Source organism: Balaenoptera musculus, chromosome 19, assembly GCF_009873245.2.
Source record: "Balaenoptera musculus isolate JJ_BM4_2016_0621 chromosome 19, mBalMus1.pri.v3, whole genome shotgun sequence".
NCBI classification, from domain to species: Eukaryota; Metazoa; Chordata; class Mammalia; order Artiodactyla; family Balaenopteridae; genus Balaenoptera; species Balaenoptera musculus.
This window is the reverse complement of record NC_045803.1, coordinates 38,216,481-38,232,367: the sequence shown is the minus strand read 5'-3', so window position 1 is coordinate 38,232,367 and position 15,887 is coordinate 38,216,481.

Sequence of the window (15,887 nt, the reverse complement as noted above, 5' to 3'; positions counted from 1 at the left end):
ATTTATATTAAATGGTATATTAAATGCACTATAATTGAACACATTATAAACTAATCTAGTGTAATGTGCACCAAAAATAAAAAAAGAGGGAGGGTGGGAATGAAGATTCAGTGCTTTCATCTTGTTGGGGAGGGCATAGGCAATGGAATCATGTAGATCATTGCTCTATCCCTGGCTCTGCCACCAGTTAAATGACCCTGGGTGAGTCATTTCTCCAATCTAAGGCTTAGTTATTTGTGCAATTTGTAAATTTGTAAATTTTTAAAATAGGACAGTTGTTAGGTGATATATGACATATGGATGATACCCATAACAGTATCTGCTTCTAACAGAGGCTTTTAAAAAGAGAGAAAACACTATTATTGTAAAACATTGAGTTGGACCTATTATCAAGGTCACTTTATTCTTCCTAGACAGTCCAAGTTGTAATTAAATCATGTCTCCAACTTATCAGAAAACCCCTCAGCTCAGAGAACCTTCCTTATTAACTTTTAAATTAAAAAAAAAAAAGTCGAGCTTACTTTCCTCTCAGTCAAATTATGGTTGACCATTTTTCCTTCCTACATGATTTATTTACAGTATATACTTTGCCTTTTGTTTATTTCTTCTTTCTGTAACTAGCAAAGACATTGCTATCCAAGATACACTCATGCAGCAGCTGGCTAGGATTTTTCTCTGATGCCCCAAGGGACAAATGTCTGAAGGTCACCGCAAGCATTTTTGTTCCAAACATTTGTTCTGGTTTTGTGACGTTGTTTTAAATCCTTTTCCTCATAACTGGGAATCAGGAAAGTCTCTATTCTAACTGTGGGTCTGCATCTGTTGTTGTGGTATCTTACTGTTGGCCTCCAGGCAATTGATTCTCCATGTATTGGAATTTACATCTATACTGTGTACAGGCTGGATCAGTTTGGTATAGCAGATGGGCATTATTTGTTTGGCTTTCTGAAGAAGAAGTCATATTGCCTAAAGCCCTGGATGGAGATGTAGAACCTAACTGTGAAGAAGAGCATGTAAAGATGGATTAGATATGTCTGCCACGAAAACAAGAGGTGTACTGTACATTTCCCCATCCTGAGCTTCTAATGGTCTTTCCAGCATAGATATTCTGTGATTAGGTTAATCTGTGAGTGAGTATGATTAACACTTCTTAACATCTCCAGTGTGAAATAATACTAATGATGCTGAATAATATTTGGAACTTCATGTGTCTCAGATGCATGAGTTACCCTTTCGCAAACTTCCCACTCCAATCTCTCTTTCTCTCTCTGAATCCATTTCACTTATTTTCAGAAAGAGAAACATGATAAAGAACATTTGTAAACCTGCACTAGAAACATTTAAGACATAAACAACAGGTGAGAGAAAATATTAATTAAACATTTTATCCATAATCTTGAAATTAATAAAAATATTACTAATCTATAAACACACAGGCAATGTAGTAGTTCTTTTCACTCTTTTACTGGTTCTATACCTTGCTGATAGCAACTCCATTAAGCAGATATTATTGTCCTCATTTCACTGATGGAGAATAGTAGCAGTTAGGGGTAAAATGACTTCTCATGGTCCCATAACTAGTAAGAGATAGAATTGACACTAGCCTCCATTTTAATAACTAGCTCAGGATTGTATATCGTCTAGTTCACCTGCTTCCAAACCAATATCTGATATATTAAACATATCTCAGTGTGAATCATTAAATATATCTCCTTGGGTAGCTTTCATTGACATCATCACAGTCCAAAATAAATAAATAAATAAATGACAGTCCACTGTGTGCTATATAAAAAGATGATTATAGGCCCAGGTAGGCATCTTGATAATTGACCAAGATGGTATGTGTTTATTAAACTAAACAACCTCACTTATGACAGGGAGTTTTCTCTCTGATATTATGTGAATCCTATGGATGTGTGTGGAAATTCACTTTGCATGTATTTGTGACTGTACATATGTATGTGGGAGAGTACACTCATATAAGAATTTGTGAGCTTGGGAAATTGTTTATTGGAACAAGGACGTCATTTGCCTTTAGATTCCCTATCTCCAAAGATAGTCCCTTTGAAAATAGGACCATTCTAATCCCAGTGTCCAGCACAGCGCCTGCACAAATTGAAGACAAGGTCATAAATATTTATCAATAAGAGGGTAATAGTCTTGGCCATATTTCCTTTTCTTTCCTTTCACATTCTTTCAGAATATATGTTAGGCACTTTATTAGTCATAAGATAAACCTAGTGAAACACCACCCTTTATCCATTCCTAAGATGAAACACTCCTCATATCACTGTTGTGGTCTAAGAGGGACTGCCTTTTCTTCACCTCTTATGCAACAGGAATAGTTATGTGATCTGGGATGGTCTCTGAAGTTAGTATAGCCAAAGCCATATCAATTGGATTTTCCTTGGGAAGATTGTGTCGCAGATAGCAGGAAAATTGAATCTTTCTACTGGAGTTCCTAAATTGGGAGTAGGCAAATACAGGCTCATCGTGGGATATCTTCATCACCATGTGGAGAGATCCCATCTAAGTAGTAAAATTAACCAAGAGCATCAGAGTTGAGAGGGGAGAGCAAATACCAAGGATACCACTTGGGGTGCTCAATATGGCAATGACTTTCTTTGTGACAAACTCTAGACTTCCCAATCAGATGAGCCAGAACTTCTCTTTTACAAATTGACTGGTTGTTGCTTGCACCAAAAATATCCTGGACAATGCGTGGTACAAAATATATATAACAATATTTTTCTGCCTTTAAGCACCCATCAGCCTACCAGTGGGGTGGTTGTGTGTATTTAGCAGTATCACTATCACAATGAGATTCAGAATCTGAATCTTCTATCACTGGACTCCAAAAGACCAGGAGATACTAAGCAGAGTGAATTAGCAGAGTCAGAGGATTATTAATCAGACTTACTACCCACAACCCCTACATTTCATGGTCACTTTCAAGTGACTCTTTTGGACCTTCCAGGGAGGAGTGGTATGTCAACAGTGTGAACATTATCATTTTCATATTTTCAATAATCAACACACTTACAGAACATTTCATATATGCCAGGTACTATGTTCCAGTGAGATTTGGATAAGAGTTCACTCTGGGGATATATACACCCTACTGATGGAAACAGAGATGTCAGTAGAATATCACAATAGTCAGTGATATACACTCTGGTATAAATATAAGCAGGGGTTATGAGAACACGAAGGACAGAAACATTTCTATGTTTATTAGATTTATCTTAACCAGGTAAAGCCAGAGAGAATACAGAAAGTGCTTATAAGAGAGAATAGCCAGTACAAAGGCATGGAGGCAAGAAGGAACATTAAACATTTGATATATATGTGTTTATTGGTATATTTGGAATGGAGGGATGGTGGGTAGTGTTAGGAGGGGAGATAAGAAAGGTACAGAGGTACATGATAAGGAAGAGCCACAGTAACTACAAATAAAGGTATTAAAGTATTTAAACCAAGCTTTGTACAATATGGAGATTGGATTGGAGGAGAATGAACCTGCAATTGGTTTGATGCTTTAGTAATCATGATGAAATTTAGTAAAGTCTGCCATTACGTAGGAGGAATACGTCTTCGAAAGGTCACTCTTTGCAAGAACTTCTGATGACATCACATTTGTTATGTCCCTGTAGGAAAGTTATTTCTCATTTCTGAATCTCAGTTTACCTACACGGACTATGGGATCTGCTGGGCCAGTTAGATCCTAAAGCTCCTTCCTTCTCTAAACTTGGTGACTATGAACCATACATCCCACATGAGAAGAATTTGAAGCATTTCACAGACTTGAGCCTAAAAACGTAGTTGAAGTAATTAGTCTGGTTCCAATAATGCAAGTGACAGTTGTGGCTATCCACATCAAGGTACTTAAATTTATTGAATCTCATTCTAGTTTCTATAAAGGTGCTAAACCCACCACTTACTTGAATAAAAATGGTACTTATTTTAGTGTAGGTCTGATCTACTCTCATTCCAAAGCAGCCTTTTCTGCACAAAGATCTCTCTCTGTCTACCAATGTTTTCTTTTTTCCTGGATATATCAAATTTATTTAAGTGCCAAGTTGTTGGCAAGCTGAATTAAAATTCTAAATAATATTCAAAAAGAAACAAACAGAGAAGCAGACATAAATATGCAGAATAATGATGCAGGAAAATTTTAACAGGGAATATAATCAAACTTTGATAATTTAGGTAAAAACAAGAAAATCTGTGTCATGACAGAAATACAATTCTGGTAAAAGAGAAATCATCATTCTGTTATTTACAAGGAATATAAATCCTGAAGATAAGGATTGGAAAGAGATATGGAAATCACTAAAAAGTTTGTGTCTATCAATGCTTAATATAATTAAAGTGCTTATTTTTACTGTTAAAACAGTTTAGAGGGTATGCTTAATCAATATTTCTGTTTAAAATAGACTGTGGCTAATAATGTACAGCCTGATCCAAATGTTAAAACTTCTGATGAAAAAAAAAGGAAAAGAAATTCAATATGAACTTAGAACCAACTGCTCTCAGCATCAAGTGTTGTCTTAGAATCAGCAGCTCTCTTTTGACATTCACTTTCATTTCAGGCTGTCTGTTTCCCACTGAAGTGAAACAGTAAGAGTTCATCAGAAGATTGGAATATGATTAACTCTTACTCATACCATATGGACATCATTGCCATTCAGGATTCTAAATAGTATCTGTGACAACTATAAAGATATCCAGTGGATGTCAAGCATCATATATGGAGAGTAGCACAGGGGACTAGGAGAAAGATGCCAGGTTCTTAATTTAGTCCAGTATGTGGGTCCTGACCTAAGCTGTGTGGCTTGGGGCAACTGCCCACTTTGACTCACATTCCCCTTCTGGAAAATGTGGATTGTAATACAATAACTATGTAAAAGATTATAGTTTGGTATGCCCCACCCCCCCACCTCTCAGTCACCTGGAACTCATATTATTTTCTGAAAATTAAATACACCTAATCGTGGAACTTGGTTGGTACCCATCTTAGATTCATGAGATCTATTTTCTCACACCTTTGAAACCATTACTCAACTTCCATTTGCTTTGTTGTTAATAACAAGCACCGGTACCTTCTGAGGCTGACTCCTGGGCATGAGAAACTCCAAAACCGAGGGAAGATACAGAAGTAACTGAGAGTTTTACTACCCTCTCCTCCCAACACAGGGTATCCCATAACCAAAGTCGGTAGGGGAGTACAAAAGCCCATCTCCTTTGCCTCAAAGTGTCACAAACTCAGGTGTAATTTCTTCTTCTTCTTCTTCTAAGCCCTACTGGGGATCACATTGCATGTGGGACTTCATCTGAAATCACACCTTTGGCCTTTCCCCTTCCTATTCTGGCCCTCCACATTTCCTTCCTAGTTCCTCCTGGGAGCATTTCCTTAATACATATCAGTACTACTGAATCATTCACCCAGGATCTGCTTCTGATAGAGCCCAGCCTAACATACATCGAGATGTTCAGTGTTAGTCTCATGTATAGCTTTTGTTGAGACTATAGTATTTGAGGGCATGAGTGACTAGATATTAAAGACTGTTATCTGGTGTCTTAGAAGATGATGTTGGACTGGAAAGAGATTGGGAGTAAGAAAGAAGAAAAACAGTCAATTCTGTTTAGAAAGGCTCTGTTAACCACAAGAAACTTGCCAAGTGAAAGTCAGAGAACAAGAACTCATGGGTGTTCATTCAAGACCATGCAGAGAACACCAGCCTTGGTGAAAATGAATGCTTCAGTCACTGTTTTATTTAAACAAGCCTCACCCTTCTCTGGATAGAAAATCACTCAAGACAGGTTGCTTTTGTTCACATTCTGTGATTCTCAAACAGATGACTTAGTAATGTGGAGAAAGAGGGTGATAGTCCAGGAAAAAAAGATGGGAGACCAGTTCTACCTGGTTCTAAGACATTGTTTTTGTTCCCCATTTGTAGCCTTCATACTATACTTAGAAAACGTCTTACTTTTTTTTTTTTTTTTTTTTAGAGAGAAATCTTTTTTTTTTTTTTTTTTTTAGAGAGAAATCTTTTTTTTTTTTTTTTAACAGCTAACATTATTTATTTATTTATGGCTGTCTTGGGTCTTCGTTTCTGTGCGAGGGCTTTCTCTAGTTGTGGCAAGCGGGGGCCACTCTTCATTGCGGTGCGCGGGCCTCTCTTGCTGCAGAGCACAGGCTCCAGACGCGCAAGCTCAGCAATTGTGGCTCACGGGCCCAGCCGCTCCGCGGCATGTGGGATCTTCCCAGACCAGGGCTCGAACCCAGACCAGGGCTCGAACCCGTGTGCCCTGCATTGGCAGGCAGATTCTCAACCACTGCGCCACCAGGGAAGCCCAACGTCTTACTTTTTTATTGCAGTTATTTTGTTTCATATTCTGATCAGAGACCTTTTTGTTACTCTCCCCTCCCCCCAAATCTTTCCAATCTAGACTGGCTGAGGTGGGATCTAGGATGTCCTGTCCTAGTGCTAGCTCCTGGGACCCAGACTTCAGCACCAGACCATTTCATTCATCTGTGTCTGGAGAGGCCTATTCTAGGAGGACACTGTCAGCCACCAGGATGTATTACTAGAACTATTTCATAGAGCTTCATTTATATGCTTTCTGTGGGAGCTGGGGAAGGCTTCTCAGCATGTATCTCTGTCCTAATATACCCCCATACGCTAAATATATATATATATATATATATGACTTGCAGCCATGCTGCGAAAGCTGTGACTTACCTTCTTTACAAACTCAGGTCTATTCCACTGTAAGTTAAAAACCCAGAGCCCTGCAGGGCTATTTCAGTAAGTAAATGTAATCATGATTGAACCAAGAAAGTAATGATACACTGATCACAGGCTGGCAGCCAGGTTAATGGTAAATACATGGTCAGTTTTCGGGGTTTTTTTGGTTATTGTTTTATTTTCTTGCTTAAGAAGATTAAACACATTCAGTGAGTCATTTCACATAAATTAACTCATATCTCCACCAGCATTTGAATCAGTGCACACACACTTTGTCTTTTACACATTTGATTTGAATATATATTTTTGGGAAAAAATGTACATTGATACAGTACATTTGGACTCTACCAGACTATCACAATCCACAGGAACTTATTACAGGTATACTATTGTGACTCTGAAAGAAAATTTCTTATGCAAATTCCTGAATATATCCATTTGAAATATCTGAGCATTTTGAGCCAGTACAAGTGTGCTTTTTTTTTTTTTTTTTTTTTTAATCAAAGAGCCACTGTTTAGCCTCAGAGGCTGGATATGTTAGAGCTTCCTTAACTATTTAAACATGACTTTTCTAAAATGCCTGTCCTCATATCAGGATATCTTAACACTATAAAGAAATTTTGTTTAAAGCTGGATTAGGGCATTAATCTCTATGCAGTGTGAATTACGGCAGGGAAATATGTCTACATAGAATGTTAGATAAGACCTATTACGTAAGAGGCTTTCAAAAGAGGCAGGATACTTATTAGATGTCATGTACACACTTTTCAGTGATATATGAGTTTACACATAATGGTAATATACATTTCAGAATGCTATGCTCCTCATATAATATGTATGGTTAGAAATAGGGGATATAGAAAGACTGTAAGCTCACGAAAAATCAATTTGTTATCATTTAACGTGCCACACTGCCCCTATCCTAAAGTAATAGGCAGTTGAAAAGAGTGCAGGATATTCCATTTCTCTCACTGCTCAGTTATGAAAAAAACACATTAGTGGCTTCCATTTTTCAATGTTATGTTAATGGAATGCAAATAGAAATAGTGGAATGGAAAACTGGATGGCAAGATGAAACTTTCTGCTGGATTCAACATTTTAGAAAAAAGTCCGCAGCACAAATCTCATTTTCTGTGTGAAGCAAGAAGGTTAAAATTTGTATTTAATCATGGATTGGACTTGCTACCGCTCTGAAAAGCCATCATAAAGCATTGCTAGCATGGGCACATTTGTTGGCCGGATAGTAGCATATGATTCAATTTTCCACCCTTTGCAGTTCAATACAAATAAAAAAGGAGTGAAATATATAAATTCTCTTCCCCAAAATGGTACTTCTAGTTGATGATATTCAGCTGTATCAGAGTCTGCAAAATTTCTTGGCTTTCCAAAGACAATGACTAAAAAGAAACCTGAAAGTTGACAAGTTGACATCCTTAAAATAAATAAATAGAGATAAAAATATTTTAAAAAGATTAAAAAGTAAAAGTAAATAAAGAGAGAAGGTGTATGGACAGTGTGTAAATTGTCCCACTTTTCAGCTGTCCAGGTCCTTGATTCAGCAAAGTCCCAGCTAACGAAAGGTAGATCATACTCATGGCCTGGTGAGAAGTCTTGGCCTAGTAGGAGTTCTTCTCTGAGACAGCACAAAGTACCAACAATGCAAAGTGATTCCAAGTCTTTAGGAAAAGCCAAGTATACGGGCCCCAGAGGTCATAGGAAGAATCAAATACATGACCCTGAGTGTGTTAACATCAGGGAGAAGTGAAAAGAGTCCAGAGAATTGTCAGTAATAGCAGACTGGCAAAAGGAACAAGCAGTGGGACAGGTAGCTAGTGATATCCTCAAAGGTTAGCCTAACTGGATAATGGCATTAGATGAGCAAGTTAGAACTACCGTAACCAGGCTGATGGCAAGAGCCCAGGTGTCAAGCCACACATGATTTTGAAATATAGTAATACTCCTTTATGGGCTGAGAAACCTTAAATTTATAATCTTCCAACATCTTAGTTTTATCACCTGTAAAGCAGCTTCATGATTTACTTTATGTGAAGACTAGAGAAACAGTATTTATCATATATCTGGTTTGATCCTTATCACACAGCATACCTTAAGTAAATATATTTTTTTCCCTTTCACTACAAAGGGCAGCAAAAGTTTTATTAAAAAAGAATCTCATGGATTTGCATTTCTACCTAGAAAATCAATTTGAAAACTTCAAATTACAAAGTGAAATGTCTGTTTTTTACTGAGACAGTTGGGGGATAGTCAAAGCTTTCTCCTGATTTTATCCACAAGCAAAAACAACATCTGAGAAAAAATCAAGGTTCAGTGTTCTAGAAAATAGTCTTCAATTCAAATCTATACATCAAAAGCAGAAATAAATCGGGGTTCACAGAGATAGGAGATTAGAGATGGAGCAAGAGGGTGATTGGGTATTACCAAGATTGCCAAGATCTCAGCCGAGTGCCTGTGTCATGGCCAGTACATGTTCATGATTTGAGACTATTTTAAGCTTTATTATGGAGCTATAGTTGAACATCTGTGAAATAGGAAGCAGAATCTACTTTATCTTAACTATTGAAGGAAACCCGAACCATTACTGAGTCATTTGCTTCTAATTCATTATTTCCACCTCCACTGTCTCATTGCCCTTCCAACTGGGATACCAGGCCTGCCACTTCATAGAAAGAAGACAGTATGTAAGAACCTGAGGACCTGCTTGGCTTCTTCTGATATAAGCACAAGTACTCTGAAACCCTATGTCTGGAGGAAGCCATGATTTCCTTTCACTAAGAATTTTAATTTGAAAGAGGTAGAAATGAAAGCGCAACCACTAAGCTCCTGTGTGTGTGTGTGTTTTGTAGCTGTTTAGTGTGGCTTTTCCTTTTTTAGTCAGTGCTGAATAATGTCCAGCCCTAGGGACCCAAATCCAAGTCAGCTTTCGACAGGAGAAAACTCATTTTGATTCCCCCATTTGACAGAGGTGATGAACCTGTATTGACCTTGGTGACAGTTACATTCAGGAGCTGGGCACAGAGTGTAAAAACAGCAGGCATCAGTGAACAGGCTCTCAGAGGTAATGAGCCAAAGATGAGACACTCTTCCAATTCCTTTGGGAAATTGCTAAAAATAGACCCTTTGCTGACTCTAAGTATAAAACTAGAATAAAGACTGGGGAATATTGAGACCAGAGTTATAGACATTAATTTAAGGCCTACAAAATGATCCAAAGGTAAAAAGATGGATTCTTGAAGAATATTAAACTTGATTGAAAGTGACAACAAAAATCTATGTGTCCCTACATAATGATCCAGGGATCAATCCAAGAAGAAGATATAACAATTATAAATATATATGCACCCAACATAGGAGCACCTCAATACATAAGGCAACTGCTAACAGCTATAAAAGAGGAAATCGACAGTAACACAATAATAGTGGGGGACTTTAACACCTCACTTACACCAATGGACAGATCATCCAAAATGAAAATAAATAAGGAAACAGAAGCTTTAAATGACACAATAGACCAGATAGATTTAATTGATATATATAGGACATTCCATCCAAAAACAGCAGATTACACGTTCTTCTCAAGTGCGCACGGAACATTCTCCAGGATAGATCACATCTTGGGTCACAAATCAAGCCTCAGTAAATTTAAGAAATTGAAATCATATCAAGCATCTTTTCTGACCACAACGCTATGAGATTAGAAATGAATTACAGGGAAAAAAACGTAAAAAGGACAAACACATGGAGGCTAAACAATACGTTACTAAATAACCAAGAGATCACTGAAGAAATCAAAGAGGAAATCAAAAAATACCTAGAGACAAATGACAATGAAAACACGACGACCCAAAACCTATGGGATGCAGCAAAAGCGGTTCTAAGAGGGAAGTTTATAGCTATACAAGCCTACCTAAAGAAACAAGAAAAATCTCAAGTAAACAATCTAACCTTACACCTAAAGAAACTAGAGAAAGAAGAACAAACAAAACCCAAAGTTAGCAGAAGGAAAGAAATCATAAAGATCAGAGCAGAAATAAATGAAATAGAAACAAAGAAAACAATAGCAAAGATCAATAAAACTAAAAGTTGGTTCTTTGAGAAGATAAACAAAATTGATAAGCCATTAGCCAGACTCATCAAGAAAAAGAGGGAGAGGACTCAAATCAATAAAATCAGAAATGAAAAAGGAGAAGTTACAACAGACACCACAGAAATACAAAGCATCCTAAGAGACTACTACAAGCAACTTTATGCCAATAAAATGGACAACCTGGAAGAAATGGACAAATTCTTAGAAAGGTATAACCTTCCCAGACTGAATCAGGAAGAAACAGAAAATATGAACAGACCAATCACAAGTAATGAAATTGAAACTGTGATTAAAAATCTTCCAATAAACAAAAGTCCAGGACCAGATGGCTTCACAGGTGAATTCTATCAAACATTTAGAGAAGAGCTAACACCCATCCTTCTCAAACTCTTCCAAAAAATTGCAGAGGAAGGAACACTCCCAAACTCATTCTATGAGGCCACCATCACCCTGATACCAAAACCAGACAAAGACACTACAAAAAAAGAAAATTACAGACCAATATCACTGATGAATATAGATGCAAAAATCCTCAACAAAATACTAGCAAACAGAATCCAGCAACACATTAAAAGGATCATACACCACGATCAAGTGGGATTTATCCCAGGGATGCAAGGATTCTTCAATATACGCAAATCAATCAATGTGATACACCATATTAACAAATTGAAGAATAAAAACCATATGATCATCTCAATGGATGCAGAAAAAGCTTTTGACAAAATTCAACACCCATTTCTGATAAAAACTCTCCAGAAAGTGGGCATAGAGGGAACCTACCTCAACATAATAAAGGCCATATATGACAAACCCACAGCAAACATCATTCTCAATGGTGAAAAACTGAAAGCATTTCCTCTAAGATCAGGAACGAGACAAGGATGTCCACTCTCACCACTATTATTCAACATAGTTCTGGAAGTCCTAGCCACGGCAATCAGAGAAGAAAAAGAAATAAAAGGAATACAAATTGGAAAAGAAGAAGTAAAACTGTCACTGTTTGCGGATGACATGATACTATACATAGAGAATCCTAAAACTGCCACCAGAAAACTGCTAGAGCTGATTAATGAATATGGTAAAGTTGCAGGATACAAAATTAATGCACAGAAATCTCTTGCATTCCTATACACTAATGATGAAAAATCTGAAAGAGAAATTATGGAAACACTCCCATTTACCATTGCAACAAAAAGAATAAAATACCTAGGAATAAACCTACCTAGGGAGACGAAAGACCTGTATGCAGAAAACTATAAGACACTGATGAAAGAAATTAAAGATGATACCAACAGATGGAGAGATATACCATGTTCTTGGATTGGAAGAATCAACATTGTGAAAATGAGTATACTACCCAAAGCAATCTACAGATTCAATGCAATCCCTATCAAATTACCAATGGCATTTTTTACGGAGCTAGAACAAATCATCTTAAAATTTGTATGGAGACACAAAAGACCCCGAATAGCCAAAGCAGTCTTGAGGGAAAAAAATGGAGCTGGAGGAATCAGACTCCCAGACTTCAGACTATACTACAAAGCTACAGTAATCAAGACAGTATGGTACTGGCACAAAAACAGAAACATAGATCAATGGAACAAGATAGAAAGCCCAGAGATTAACCCACGCACCTATGGTCAACTAATCTATGACAAAGGAGGCAAAGATATACAATGGAGAAAAGACAGTCTCTTCAATAAGTGGTGCTGGGAAAACTGGACAGCTACATGTAAAAGAATGAAATTAGAATACTCCCTAACACCATACACAAAAATAAACTCAAAATGGATTAGAGACCTAAATATAAGACTGGACACTATAAAACTCTTAGAGGAAAACATAGGAAGAACACTCTTTGACATAAATCACAGCAAGATCTTTTTTGATCCACCTCCTAGAGTAATGGAAATAAAAACAAAAATAAACAAATGGGACCTAATGAAACTTCAAAGCTTTTGCACAGCAAAGGAAACCATAAACAAGACGAAAAGACAACCCTCAGAATGGGAGAAAATATTTGCAAATGAATCAACGGACAAAGGATTAATCTCCAAAATATATAAACAGCTCATTCAGCTCAATATCAAAGAAACAAACACCCCAATCCAAAAATGGGCAGAAGACCTAAATAGACATTTCTCCAAAGAAGACATACAGATGGCCACGAAGCACATGAAAAGATGCTCAACATCACTAATTATTAGAGAAATGCAAATCAAAACTACAATGAGGTATCACCTCACTCCTGTTAGAATGGGCATCATCAGAAAATCTACAAACAACAAATGCTGGAGAGGGTGTGGAGAAAAGGGAACCCTCTTGCACTGTTGGTGGGAATGTAAATTGATACAGCCACTATGGAGAGCAGTATGGAGGTTCCTTAAAAAACTAAAAATAGAATTACCATATGACCCAGCAATCCCACTACTGGGCATATACCCAGAGAAAACCGTAATTCAAAAAGACACATGCACCCGAATGTTCATTGCAGCACTATTTACAATAGCCAGGTCATGGAAGCAACCTAAATGCCCATCAACAGACGAATGGATAAAGAAGTTGTGGTACATATATACAATGGAATATTACTCAGCCATAAAAAGGAACAAAATTGAGTCATTTGTTGAGACATGGATGGATCTAGAGACTGTCATACAGAGTGAAGTAAGTCAGAAAGAGAAAAACAAATATCGTATATTAATGCATGTATGCGGAACCTAGAAAAATGGTACAGATGAGCCAGTTTGCAGGGCAGAAGTTGAGACACAAATGTAGAGAATGGTCATATGGACACCAAGGGGGGAAAACTGCGGTGAGGTGGGGATGGTGGTGTGCTGGATTGGGCAATTGGGATTGGCATGTATACACTGATGTGTATGAAACTGATGCCTAATAAGAACCTGCAGTATAAAAAAACAAACAAAACAACTAATACTAAACTTTCATTGGGTTATTTGTATGGAAATATGTTAATATAAATGTTTCAGACATTACATGAAATTTCTAAAAATCTTATATTTGTATTTGTATGGAAATATGTATGGAAATATGTTAATATAAATGTTTCAGACATTACATGAAATTTCTAAAAATCTTATATGTTCTGGTATAATGTTATAAGTAATAATCCTAGTTATTACTTTAAAATGTATATCTCAGAAATAATTAATTTTCTTGTCAACTGCATTATTATGAACTTTCATCAAATCTTTAACCGTGGTCATTTTTAAGTCTTTTGTCATTTACAGACAGTCCTGGGTGTACTCTGATGATTTTGCAAATATGTTCCTATAAAAGGGTTTCATCTTCAAGAAATTCATGGAAAAGACTCTGACAAGTACAGGTTTCTGGTAACTGACTGTACTGCTGAACTGAATGAATAAGCATTTTCAGAACTCTAATGAAAAACTGATGAACTCATAAAAGTGCTAACAAAAGATCAAGATGAAAAAAAAATTAATTACATGGGACTGAGTGAACTGATGAGGATGAGTATAATTTTTGTGACTTTCTGTCTGAATTTAAAAAAAAAAAAAAAATCCCACAAGGACTCAGAGGCAAAGAATATACAAATCAATTTTCACTGCAAAGTAAAGGAGCTGTTACAGTGGAGGATTACTGGACTGAATGTCAATATTATGACATAGTATGAGTGTGTTTCATGTTTGGTAATTGCAATCATTGTTGCTTTTGTTGTGGTCATCCATGTACAATGCTTGGTGTCAGTCTATTTATGTCTTGTAAAAATAAAATACAGTGTGTGTGTGTGTGAATAAAAAAAAAAAAAAAAAAAAAAATCTATGTGTCCATGGGGTGTAATAGCCGAAAGGGCCCAAAGGGAACCAACTCACCGTCTTGATTTTACAGATAAGGAAACAGGCCCCAGAGAGTTTATCTAACTTGCCTAAGGATGAGAATAAGTTAGAGGCAGAGGCAAGTATATAACCCTATAATTTGCAGTACTATTTTGCACTTATGTTCCACTATCACAAATTATCTCCTGTGTAGAAGCTATAAACATGTAGTTGTTTTCTTAGATACAGTAAAGGTTATATAAAATATTTTTAAATGATATAGATTATCTCAAATACCTGAAAACCATATTCTCCCTGAATAGCATTCAATTCTAACCTTGGCAAATAAAGAATGATGACATTCAGGTAATTAAGTGGATGTGTGTGTCGGGGTGGGGGGTTTCTGAGAACTTTGCTAAATGCAGAATGATTAGGTAAGTAAATTATCAATCAATATTCAGTTTTAAATCTTGTTGGCCAACCTGTACATCTTTACTGAATTAAACATGCTCTAACTCTAGGCATTTAAACAGGAAAATGAATACTTGATTTTTGGACAAAGAAGAAAAGACACAGGTAGCACCAATTTACCAGCTGACGATTCTCATTCTTGGCCCAAGGGATGCATACTGCTTTAACCTTTGGATGCTTTCCTTTAGGATGAACGTGGATAACAGAAGGCATGTTATGTAAAGCTTTACATCGATCTCAGTTCCATTGTGTGGGTCTTAATCTTTCCCATCCAAGAGAAAACCGGAAGTACAGGTTTACACCTTCAGACATTGTCCCTGTGGAATGAAATGCCCAAGGTGCAAACCTTCTATTATATGCTATGTTATTTGTTGTTAAGACATTTATTCGGCAACCTCAAGTTTGTTTTACCCTTCTTCCTTAATAATAACATTAAAAACCTCAAATTTTAGCTAGCCACAGACTAATCATGAAGAAAGACTACATCTCCCATCTAGTTTTATCTCAGTAACTGAGTTCTTCTTAAGGAGATGAAAATGGAAGTGTCACGGGGTTTCTGAGTCTTGTATAGGGAAATACTTGACCTCTGTTTGTCATAATTTGCTTTTTCCTTCTTCCATTATGCTGTTTGAAACACGGATGTGATGGTTGGAGCTCCAGCAGTCACCTTGGGTGATGAGTTTTAAGATCCATAGCCAGGTTCTTGAAGGCTTCATGGAGCCACCACATCAGACCTAAACTGTCCCTAGCAAGCTAGCC